This window comes from Portunus trituberculatus, chromosome 11, assembly GCF_017591435.1.
Source record: "Portunus trituberculatus isolate SZX2019 chromosome 11, ASM1759143v1, whole genome shotgun sequence".
Lineage (NCBI taxonomy): Eukaryota > Metazoa > Arthropoda > Malacostraca > Decapoda > Portunidae > Portunus > Portunus trituberculatus.
The window spans coordinates 5,594,353-5,605,808 of NC_059265.1; the positions used below are offsets into that span (position 1 = coordinate 5,594,353).

Consider the following 11,456-nt stretch of genomic DNA (forward strand, 5'->3'; position numbering starts at 1 on the left):
TCACCCCATTCTCCACCATTCCCCACTTCAAATTCTTCCCAATTGACGTCTTTACAGTTGAAATCTCCAAGTAGAACCATTTTTGCTTTCTTTGCAGCTTCATTTGTCATTGTTTCCAATGTGCTTTCCACCATACTGTTAGACTGATCATTTGACCATCCACTTGTTGTTTTGGGTGGTACATACACACTTACAATATTGATATCTTGCCTTCCATCACTCACCACCACACCCACCACTTCATTTTACACTACTTTTACACTACTAACTCTTTTCCTCTTAACACAATTATTCCACCTCCAATTTTAGTCACTCTATCTTTTCTCTGTGTGTGTGTGTGTGTGTGTGTGTGAGAGAGAGAGAGAGAGAGAGAGAGGGGGTGTCTGTGGTGGTAGGCTAAGAGAAAGAGTGAGAGTGGAGTTTATTTAGTGGTTTAAAGAAAGGAAATGTGAGAAAAATTGAGGTTTTGAGAGAGAGAGAGAGAGAGAGAGAGAGAGAGAGAGAGAGAGAGAGAGAGAGAGAGTGGTGGGCTGAAAGAGAGGTGGTGGTGGGCTAGAGAGAGAGAGAGAGGGGGTGTCCGTGGTGGGCTGAAAGAGAGAGAGAGGGTGGGCTAAGGAGAGAGATAAGACCATTTTATTGACATCAGGAAGGGTGTATGGAGGGCAGAAGATTAATGGCCACAGTCTTCACTATTTAAACCCCACATGAGTTTGTGAAGCTGTAGAAAATCACCAAATAGTCACCAGAATGAATAGATAAATGGACAGATAGAAAGATAAATAGATAGATAGATAAATAAATCAACTCGTAGATCGATAAGATGTGTATATTCCTTTACTTATGATCACTTCACTGTGGTATATTGCCAGAAATACTCATAGATCAAGAAAAGAGGCGATAGAAATAGAGAACGAGGAAATATCTGAGTGTGTTCTGAGTGTTTTTGCAGTAAAGAGGCAAGTTTTAGGAGATGTGACTTGCTTCCTTCAGCCAAACATGTGTCACAATGCAGTCACCAGTCTGACATTTCATAGCCGTGGTCACTTCTTCCCGATATACCTTTCAAATATCTCGATTTCTCTTTCCTTTTCCCGCGCTATATCAAAACACTCCCTGTAAACGTAGAAGCTGTTTCATGTATACTGCCTTTCTATAACCACAGCAGGGCAATACAACGAAAAGAAAGGATGAAAAATAAAGAATAAATCAATATGTGCAATTTATAGAAGTAGTGTCTCATTAATAATAGATTTAGTAAGTTATTATACACATTTATACTAAGGATCATCACAAACACACCCGCCCCTACACGTCAACCGGGAGGACCAGTTGTGTTGTTGTTGTTGGTGGTGGTGGTGTGTCCTATCTTGCCATACACCCATACACACCCACACACACCCATACACAGCCATACATACTTAAAACACACTTATATACCTCAAACACTCAAACAAATACACACTCATATACCTCAAACACAGCCATACATACACTCATATACCTCAAACACAGCCATACATACACTTATATACCTCAAACACTCGTAAACACAGCCAAACACACCCACACCCGTGGTGGTATTTAGTGTTAGTCCTCAGTCTTGCCACACACACACACATACAAACATGGCCCCAAACACTCTTAAACACCAAATAACACACACAGACATAAGTGTGCAGTGTTTAGGAGCACCAAGCAGTGAGTGAGACAGCAGTACACGGTGTCAGCGTACACCACAATCCTCCACAGCGTTCATGTGTGAGGTACGTTTGAGGCCGTTCACTTATTTCTTGGGTTAGGTTTACAAGTGAGAGTGAAAACAGTGTGACTTGTGCCCAGGTGTTGAGGAAGGCGATTGGTAAAAGTTTTGAGTGTGTTTTGCGTCATTTTTGTGTGTTTCTAGTGCGTTTTGAGGCATTTTGAGGTGTTGCAAGGTGTTCTGAGTGTGTTTTGCAGTAAAGAGGCAAGTTTTAGGAGATGTGACTTGCTTCCTTCAGCCAAACATGTGTCAGAATGCAGTCACCAGTCTGACATTTCATAGCCGTGGTCACTTCTTCCCGATATACCTTCATTTTGTTGTGGTGAGCTGATAAAGGCAACACATGGACTCAGAGCCCCTGCCCCAGCTGTTCCCGCCTCCCTCTCCCGGATGTAGCCCACCCCGGTCCCCTCCGCTCTCCTCCCGAGCCCCCGCCTCCTGGGCCACCAGCAGGTTTCTATACTTTTTTCACATATTTGCTAATGATAATATTACGCTTCCATGGTGTGTTTTTATGGTTCCTATAAATACTGCGTTGTGTTTGAAGAGTGTTCCGCGCCAGAGTTTGGTAAATATGTGGCGTTTAGTGGTGTTTTATGGCGTGTATAAATGTCTTTTCAACGGCCAAATTTTCCATCTGCTTTTTGAGTTTTTATTTGAAGGTGTAAGTGGGCCTTTATGGTGGCAAAGAGTCGTCTGTGCTGATTTAGGCGTGAAATCAACCCATTGAGTCAAATATGTGGACTTTGAAATGGTGTTTGGTCCCGTTAAACGTAAGTTTTATATTTTGTATTTGATTTAATTACGTTTTTGGTTGACGGTCTAACTCGGTGTCCAATGCCTTAAAAGAAAGCTCAGACTGTGTCAAGTGTGTTAAAATACTCGCCAAGTGAAAATGGCTGGACTTGACAAGAGTTTTTGATGAGTTTGGATTTGAATGGTTTTGTTTGCCATAAATAAGTTTCATTGGTTCACTTCTGGTCCTAGCTAACTGTTGGACGCCTGAGAAGAGAGTTTATATTGTCTAATATTTTTCAAAATAAATATAAAGTGGAAATGGGTGGACGTTTTTGAGTTTCATGAGTGCAAATGATTTTATAATTTATAATATAGTTAATTTACACAATTCTTTGAAACTAGTTAGGCAGGAGATGTTTTTATGTTGTGGATGTTAGTTAAAGTTTGTTCACAGTCGTAAAATGTCAAGCATTCGGCCGTGGCTTCGTTTTTTCTATGGGTCAATTTTCAAATTATTTACGTAATTTAGACGAGTCTCCGCTGGTCCCGCGCATTCTGTGACGTCACAGGCCTTGGGCTGGCGTCCCTCCCTCCCAGCCGCCCAGTTCGTCAGTATTTTGCCTAATATCTAGTGATTTCTACGTGTTTGCGTGTGTTTCAGGGCTCTGGTGTGTAGATAATAATGGTAGAAGGAAGAAGAAAGGAGAAATAAAGGAGGAGGAGGAGGAAGGAAGGAGAAAAGTAGGAGGAAGAGGAGGACCAGCCAAGGCTGCCAAGCCACTTCCTCAATATTTTGCCTAATATCTAGTGTTTTCTGAGTGTTGTGGTGTGTTTCTAGGCTCAGGCGTGTAGATGGAAGCAACAGAAAGACTAAAAAAGGGAAACAGAGGAGGAGGAATGAGAAAGGGAAGCGGAAGAAGAGGAGGAGTCAAGCCACAACATTTAGGTAAGTCACCCTTGTAATGTTGCCGTTCTTTACAATGCTTTTGGTGTAGTGGTGGGTATATTTGGGGTATTTTAAGTGTGTTTGGCAGTATTGCAGAGTGTTTTAGGTGTTATAAGTATGTTTTCAGTGTGCGTTGGATGTATTGAGGCATATTTGACGTATCTTGAGTGTGGTGTGGAAGTGTTTGAGTATTGGCGTGTGTTTTGAGTGTGTTTGGGGGCATTTTGAGGGGTTATCATGTATTTTGCGACAGTTTTGAGTGTTTGAAGAGCTTTGGGTGTGTGTGGGAGTGATTTGGGTGTATATTGGGTTTTTGTAGTGAGTTGTGTGCGTGTTTGGCAGCCTTTTAAGGTGGTGTATGGTGTCTCAAGTGTGTTTTAGGACGATTTGAAGTTGTTTTGGTGTGTGGCGCGTGTGTTGGGTGTGTGTAGAGGCTGTTTTTGTTTGCATTGGGTGTTTCTAGTGAGTTTTGGCTGTTTATAGAAAAAATAAAAGAAACACGTAAAAATAAAGAAAATAAGGTAAAAGTAATAATGTAAATGAATACCCGTTGAAAAGGCGGAATTGTTCATGCACCACCACAACAAACCGAGGCGGCCTCCCACCGGCGCTGCCGCCACAACCACCCGCTCTTGTGGCAGGGGCCGGCAGGGACGCGCTGGGACGCATCCTCTTCACCGACCCACACAAATACAAGGACGCCATATACAAGAGGTGGACACAGCGGGAAAAGAAGAAAAAAGAACTTCAACATTAGCGGAACAAAGAACGAGAAGAAGTAAGGAGCTTCCGTTGCAACATCTACATCTACATCTACCACTAATGGCCACCGGGATACGTGTCTTATTTAATGATTTCCGAGGCCCCTGGCGGTCATGGAGGGCGGTGAGCAGTGCCTGGTGAGCCCTGTGGCATTGGTGCATGTGTGTGGAGTGCCATTGTGTAGTTATTAGTATTCATATGATTTTTGAGAGGGTAATTGTGTGTGTGTGTGGTATTTATTTTAATATTTAATTCATTCTATCGGCTGTGTAAGGGGACTGGCACCGGAGTAGGGCTAGTTTTATTATTTTGTTATGTTGAAGAGGTAAACTTGTGTGTGAGAGAGAGAGAGAGTGTCTAGTATTTATTCAATCTATTTGACTGGCACTGGCAGTAGGGCTAGTTTTATTATTTTGTCATTTTATGTTCCTCCTTAGCCAAGAATCTTAAAGATACAAAAATAAATCAATAAAACGGTTTCTCCAGTCCTCTCATGCTAAAATGACCCTAATCTAATTTTTAATCCCGGGGTTGTGTGGCTGGCCTGGGGTTGATGGGGGCTGGCAGGGGTGATGGGGGCTGGCGTGGGTCACAAGAGGGGCTTTTCTCCCTTATGCAGTCTTCTCATATGCTAAAATGACCCTAATCTACTTTTTAATCCCCTGGGGTTGTGTGGCTTGCTTGGGGGTGACGAGGGGCTTGCGGGGGTGACAGGAGGGGGGCTATTCTCCCCTTTACCTCTCAGTTGTCCTTTTCCAGTCCTCTCTTATGCTAAAAAGACCTTAACCAAATTTTTTATCCGCAGGGGTCATGTTGCTTGTGTGGCCGGTGTGAATGTGACCGGGGGCTTGGCAGGGGTGATGGGAGGCTTGGCAAGGGTGGCAGGGGGGCGAGGTACAGAAAATACCCCCCGGCGTACATGCCCTCAAAACTGCAGGAGATGGAGGACAGCGGGGAGATGAAGGAATTTGAGTAGCGGGCGGTCCGAGCGGCCCACAGCACCCACACCACCTCTGTACTCCACCACCCGCTTGTCAGGTGTGTGTGTGTCTGTCTGTGTGTGTGTGTGGGTTTTGTCTCTTTCTATCTCTCTCTCTCTCTCTCTCTCTCTCTCTCTCTCTCTCTCTCTCTCTCTCTCTCTCTCTCTCTCTCTCTCTCTCTCTCTCTCTCTCTCTCTCTCTCTCTCTCTCTCTCTCTCTCTCTCTCTCTCTCTCTCTCTCTCGTGTGTGTGTGTGTGAGAGAGAGAGAGAGAGACTCTGTGTGTGTGTGTGTGTGTGTGTGTGTGTGACTGGAAGAGGAGGAGGAGGAGGAGGAGGAGGAGGTGGTGGTGGTGGTGGTGGAAGAAAAAGAAGAAGAAGAGAGGAAGAAATAGAGAGAGAGAGAGAGAGAGAGAGCAATTGTGTGTGTGTGTGTGTGTGTGTGTGTGTGTGTGTGTGTGTGTGTGTGTGTGTGTGTGTGTGTGTGTGTGTGTCCCTAACCTAACCTAACTCTCTCTCTCACAGGAAATTCACCAACCACATCATGAAAACAGGAAACAAACCTCTGGCCAGGGAACTTGTCGAGAAGGTGAGGGAAGTTAGTGTAGTAGTAGTAGTAGTAGTAGTAGTAGTAGTAGTAGTAGTATTTTGTATTATATTCCTTCACCACTATTCTGTCCATCTACTACTACTACTACTACTACTACTACTACTACTACTACTACTACTACTACTACTACTACTACTGTGTGTGTCCAGCCTGGTGTGATGTTAAGTTAGTGGTTAGTTAAGGAGAAATGAGGTGAAATAGGAAGGCTTGTAATGTGTGTGTCTGTGTAAATTGTTGGTCTGTTTTTGCATTTTTCTCCTATTTCTCCTTACTTTGTGGTGTTGTTGGTCATTACAGGTATAGAAGAATGTTTCCTGTGTGTCTCCAGCCTGGTGTGATGTTAGGTTAGTGGTTAGTTAAGGAGAAATTAGCTCAAATAGGAAGGCTTGTAATGTGTGTGTCTGTGTGCTTGTTGGTCTGTTTTCCTGTTACCTAACCTAACCTAACCTTCTCATTTCAGGTCAAAGGTCACAACTAGCCAGCCGGGAGTGGGTCAGGATGGCACGGCTGGCTGTGGTGGTGGTGGTGGTGGGTGTTGGCAGCAGCAGGAAGGCCAGACTACACGCTGTCCCACAAATTTATTGAAATGTTGCAGAGTGAACAGTCCACTTGGAAGGTTTGTTTGTTTGTGTGTGTGTGTGTATTTACCTATTTGTGTATTACAGGGCCCGAGCTTAGCTCTCTGTGTCCTGTCTCCTTGTCCATTCCTGTCATATCTCTCTTTCATCTGATTGACACACACCGCATCAACGACATGACTGCTCAGTTTATTCCACTTATCAATGCTACGATGCGGGAAACTGTATTTTCTCACGTCATTTAGACAGATGTCCTTTATTAGCTTTTTCCATGTCCTCGGAGATAATTACTTGTGGTCACCTTTATCAACTCTCTATCCAGTATGTCAATCTTGTTCACCAATTTATACATAGTTATCATGTCTCCTCTTGTTCTTCTCTCTTCTAATGTGGTCAGCCCCAGCTTCCTCAGTCTTTCCTCATAGTCTAACTCCCTGAGTCCTGGTACCATCCTTGTTGCCAGCCTCTGTACCCTTTCTACCTTCTTCACATTTTTCTTCATATGCGGTGACCAGACACATGCTGCATATTCTAGCTGGGGTCTTATTAAGGTACATAATATCTTCTTCATCATTCCTTCATCTAGGTAGTGGAATGCAAGGCCAATATTTTGAAGCATGTTGTATGTTTTCCAAAAAATCTTGTTAATGTGTTTCTCCGGTGACAAAGTGTTTTGCACGGTTACTCCTAAGTCTTTCTCCTCATTGGTCTCTTTAATTTTCTCATCACCCAGTCTGTAATCCCAGTTTGGTGTGTGTGTGTGTCAGTCAGGATATTAGATTATCTTAACCTAACCTATTCTAATCTTGTGTGTGTGTGTGTGTGTATTCACCTAGTTCACCTAGTTGTAATTTTACAGGGCCTGGGTATCATACTCGTGTGGCCCCGTCTCCATATCTACACACATCCAACTTTCCTTTAAATCTATGCACACTCCTCGCTGACACCATCTCCTCACTCAAACCATTCCACACCTCCACACATCTTTGTGGGAACCTATATTTCTTCACATCCTTCAAGCATATTCCCTTGGCTGTCTTTTTACTATGCGATCTTGTAGTTCTATTTAAGTTTTCCTCTCTCAAAATCATTTGCTCATTATCCACTTCATCCAGTCCGTTCAACAGTTTATAAACCTGTATTAAATCTCCTCTTTCTCTTCTTTGTTCCAAGGTAGGCAAATTCATTTCTTTTAATCTCTCCTCATAGGTCATTTCTGCCAATTCCGGAACCATTTTTGTTGCTATTCTCTGCAATCTCTCCAACTTCCTTATATGCTTCTTTTATAAGGGGACCAAACCACTCCAGCATATTCCAATCTTGGTCTAATTACCGTACTAATTAATTTCTTCATCATATCTTTATCCATATTATGGAAGGCTAATCCAATATTTTTTATCAAATTATACGTTTCTCCAAACATCTTATCAATATGAGCCTCAAACTGCCCATGGTCTTGTATCATCACTCCCAAATCCTTTTCCTTTTCCACCTTTTTCAACACTACTTCTTCACCCATCTTATATGACCCTCTTGGCCGTCTTCCACTCTTCCCCATCTCCATCACATGACTTTTGCTCAGATTAAATTCCATTTGCCACTTCTTGCTCCACTCCCAAATCCTATCCAGATCTGCCTGTAAAATTTCACAATCTTCTTCACTCTTCACACACCTACACAACTTCGCATCATCCGCAAACAAATTAATATAGCTGTTTACTCCCTCTGGCATGTCATTAATATATACAAGGAAAAGTATTGGTGCCAGCACTGAGCCTTGTGGGACTTCACTCTCCACCACCAACCAGTCTGACTTTGCATCCCTTATTACTGTTCTCATCTCCCTCCATCTCAGGTAGTTTTCCATCCACTTTAACACTTTTCCTTTCAGTCCTCCATAAATCTCTAATTTCCATAACAGTCTCATGTGAGGTACCTTGTCAAAAGCTTTCTTTAAATCCAAATATACACAGTCCATCCATCCTCTCTCTCTTGTATTTTGTCAACCACTCTTGAATAAAAGCTCAGTAGATTTGTTACACATGACCTCCCTTTCCTGAAGCCAAATTGATGATCCGATAATAACTTATGATCCTCCAGGAACCGTATCCAATATTTCTTTATCACCCTCTCACAAATCTTACCGACCACACTTGTTAGAGACACAGGTCTATAGTTAAGAGGCTCTTCCTTACTGCCTCCCTTATAAATGGGCACCACTTCAGCTCTTCCACTCTACTGGTACTTCCCCTGTTTCTAATGAACACCTTATAATATATAATGGATCAATCAATTCTTCTCTACACTCCTTCAATAATTTTCCTGAAACTTCATCTGGTCCCATCGCTTTATCATCTTTAAGTTCCTCCAACATTTTATATAACTCCTTTTAGGTATCTTAATGTCATCCATGTGCACATTTCCTTGTACATTCTGAGGCTTTACAAACATTGTTTCTTCAGTAAATACTTGCTGAAACCTATTATTTAGCAATTCCGCTATATTCTTAGGGTCATCTACTATCCCTTGCTCTCCTTTTAATCTTTCAATGGACTCTCTCTTTTAAGTTTACCATTTATGAACCTGTAAAACAATTTTGGATGTTCCTTACTCCTGTCTACAATATCTTTTTCAAATTTTCTTTCTTCCTCCTCCTTACCCTCACATACTCATTTCGCCACTCTATAATTCTCCTTATTTAGTATATTCCTGCTCTTTTTCCATCTTTTCCAAGCCACATCTCTTTTCCTTAGCCTTAACACAAGTTGCATTAAACCAATCCTTTCTTCCTTCCTCTCTCGGTTTATACTTTGGTACAAATTTCATAACTCCTTCTTTATAATATTTCATAAAATCTCATATTTCTTTTGCACTTCTCTGATTTGTAACATCTCCTCCCAATCTAATTTTCTGAAATAATTTTTCAAACTTTGTGTCCATCTTTCTATAATTCAATCTACCACTCCTGTATGTCTCGTCCTTCCTTCGCTGTGTTGTTGCTATCTGCATTTCCATAACCACATGATCACTCTTTCCCAAAGGACACTTGTATTGTATATCTCCACATAGGTACACTTCTCTTGTTAACACCAAATCCAGTCTAGCCGGTTCATCATCTCCTCTATATCTAGTATTTTCCTTCACCCTCTGTTCCATCATATTTTCCATCATTAGATTAAGAAATCTCTCTCCCCATGCTTCCTCTCCAACACCACTTACTAGATTTTCCCAATCCACTCCTTACAATTAAAATCTCCTACTTGTATCACCTTTCTTTTTCCAGATAATACACTTTCCAAACTCTGTAAAGTATCCTTGATCATATTGTCGTATTCCTTAATGTCCAAGAATTTGTTTTAGGAGGTACATAGGTCACCATGATTATTAATTCTTTTCCATCACTTTTATCCTTATGCTTATCACTTCTGCGTTGTTCTTCCCATACCAAACCTTATCCACATTTATTTCTTTCTTCGTCATAATCATAACTCCTCCTCCACCTTTACTCTCCCTATCCTTTCTCCATATATTATATTTATTATCCAAATTTATCTTTGTTTTTCCATGCAATTTTGTCTCAGTCAAACACACTATATCAGGCTTCTCCACTATCATATAGTCTTGCAATTCCAATCTACTTGACAGTATCCCATCTATATTAGTATACATTATGGTCCACCCACTGCTTCCTCTAGGGGTTCCTCCGTATTCCTTCTTTCCACATACCACTTTCTGACTCTCTCTCCTATAACTCTCCAAAAAAACTTTTCTCTTTCCTCCTCAGACCGCTCATCATTTTTCCTTCTCGCCTCTTCCACCAATTCCTTATATCTTCTCCTCTCTTCCTCATTTCTATTCTTTCTCACAAACACCTCTTTACAACCTTCTATCTCTCTTAACTTTGATGTTCTATATAGGATATCCTCCAGATTGTTGTGACTTCAGTACTACTTTAATCGGTCTGCTCACTCCTCCTTATACGGACCCAGTCTATGGATCTCTTCCACTTCTTCTTGTAGGTCTTTTTTTTTCATCATCATTTAGATTTTTGAACAGATCTCTTACTGTTTTTAATTCTTCCTTAATTCTCTTAGGCTTATATGTTGTATTTTGTTCTTTCATCCCAAATATTAACACACTCTTCTTCTTTTCTGCTATTTCCCTTATCAATGTTTCCTTATTCTTCATTACATTAACCAGTTCCTCCATATCTACACTTATCCAATTTTTCTTTAAAACTATGTACACTCTTTGCTGACACCACTTCCTCACTCAAACTGTTCCAAGTCTCAACACATCTTTGCGGGAAACTAAATTTTTTAACATCTCTCAGACATCGTCCCTTCCTTAGTTTCTTACTATGCGATCTTGTGCTTCTAAAGTCATATTCTTCTCTCAGGATCAGTTTCTCATTACCCACTTCATCCATTCCGTTAATCAGATCCCCTCTCTCTCTCTTCTCTGCTCTAAGGTTGGTAGATCCATTGCCTTTAGTCTCTCCTCATATGCCATCCCTTTAAATTCTGGAACCATTCTTGTAGCCATTTTTTGTAGTCTCTCTAATTTTCTTATGTGTTTCTTTTTATGGGGAGTCCACATATCTCCTGCATATTCCAATCTGGGTCTTTTTTTAGTACTTATCAATTTCTTCATCATTTCCTTGTCCATATAGTGAAATGCTACTCCAATATTCCTTAGCAAATTATACGTCTCTCTGAAAATTCTATCAATATGGCTTACCGGTTGATTATTTTCTTCCAATGTCACTCCCAAGTCCTTTTCCTTTTTACTTTTTCTAGTTCTACTCCATCTCCCATCTTATAGATTCTCACTGGTCGTCTTTCACTTTTTCCCATTTCCATGACATGGCTTTTGTCCACATTGAATTCCATCTCCCATTTTTTGCTCCATTTCCAGATCTTGTTTAAGTCTTCCTGTAGTATTTCACAATCCTCTTTTGTTTAATGACTCTGCACAGTTTCGCATCGTCCAAAACAGATTTATGTAGCTGTTCACTCCCTCTGGCATGTCATGTGTGTGTGTGTGTGTGTGTGTGTGTGTGTCAAAATATTAAATTATCTTAACC

General features: G+C 41.2%; 1 long non-coding RNA gene across 1 annotated transcript; it reads left to right on the forward strand.

Moving 5' to 3' along the window:
- The first annotated feature begins 4,044 nt into the window (after nucleotides 1-4,044).
- On the forward strand, nucleotides 4,045-6,340 carry LOC123502412. Its single transcript, XR_006674039.1, has 4 exons — nucleotides 4,045-4,342; nucleotides 5,011-5,243; nucleotides 5,708-5,771; nucleotides 6,253-6,340. It is a non-coding gene; the product is annotated as an uncharacterized LOC123502412 (long non-coding RNA).
- Nucleotides 6,341-11,456: the final 5,116 nt, after the last annotated feature.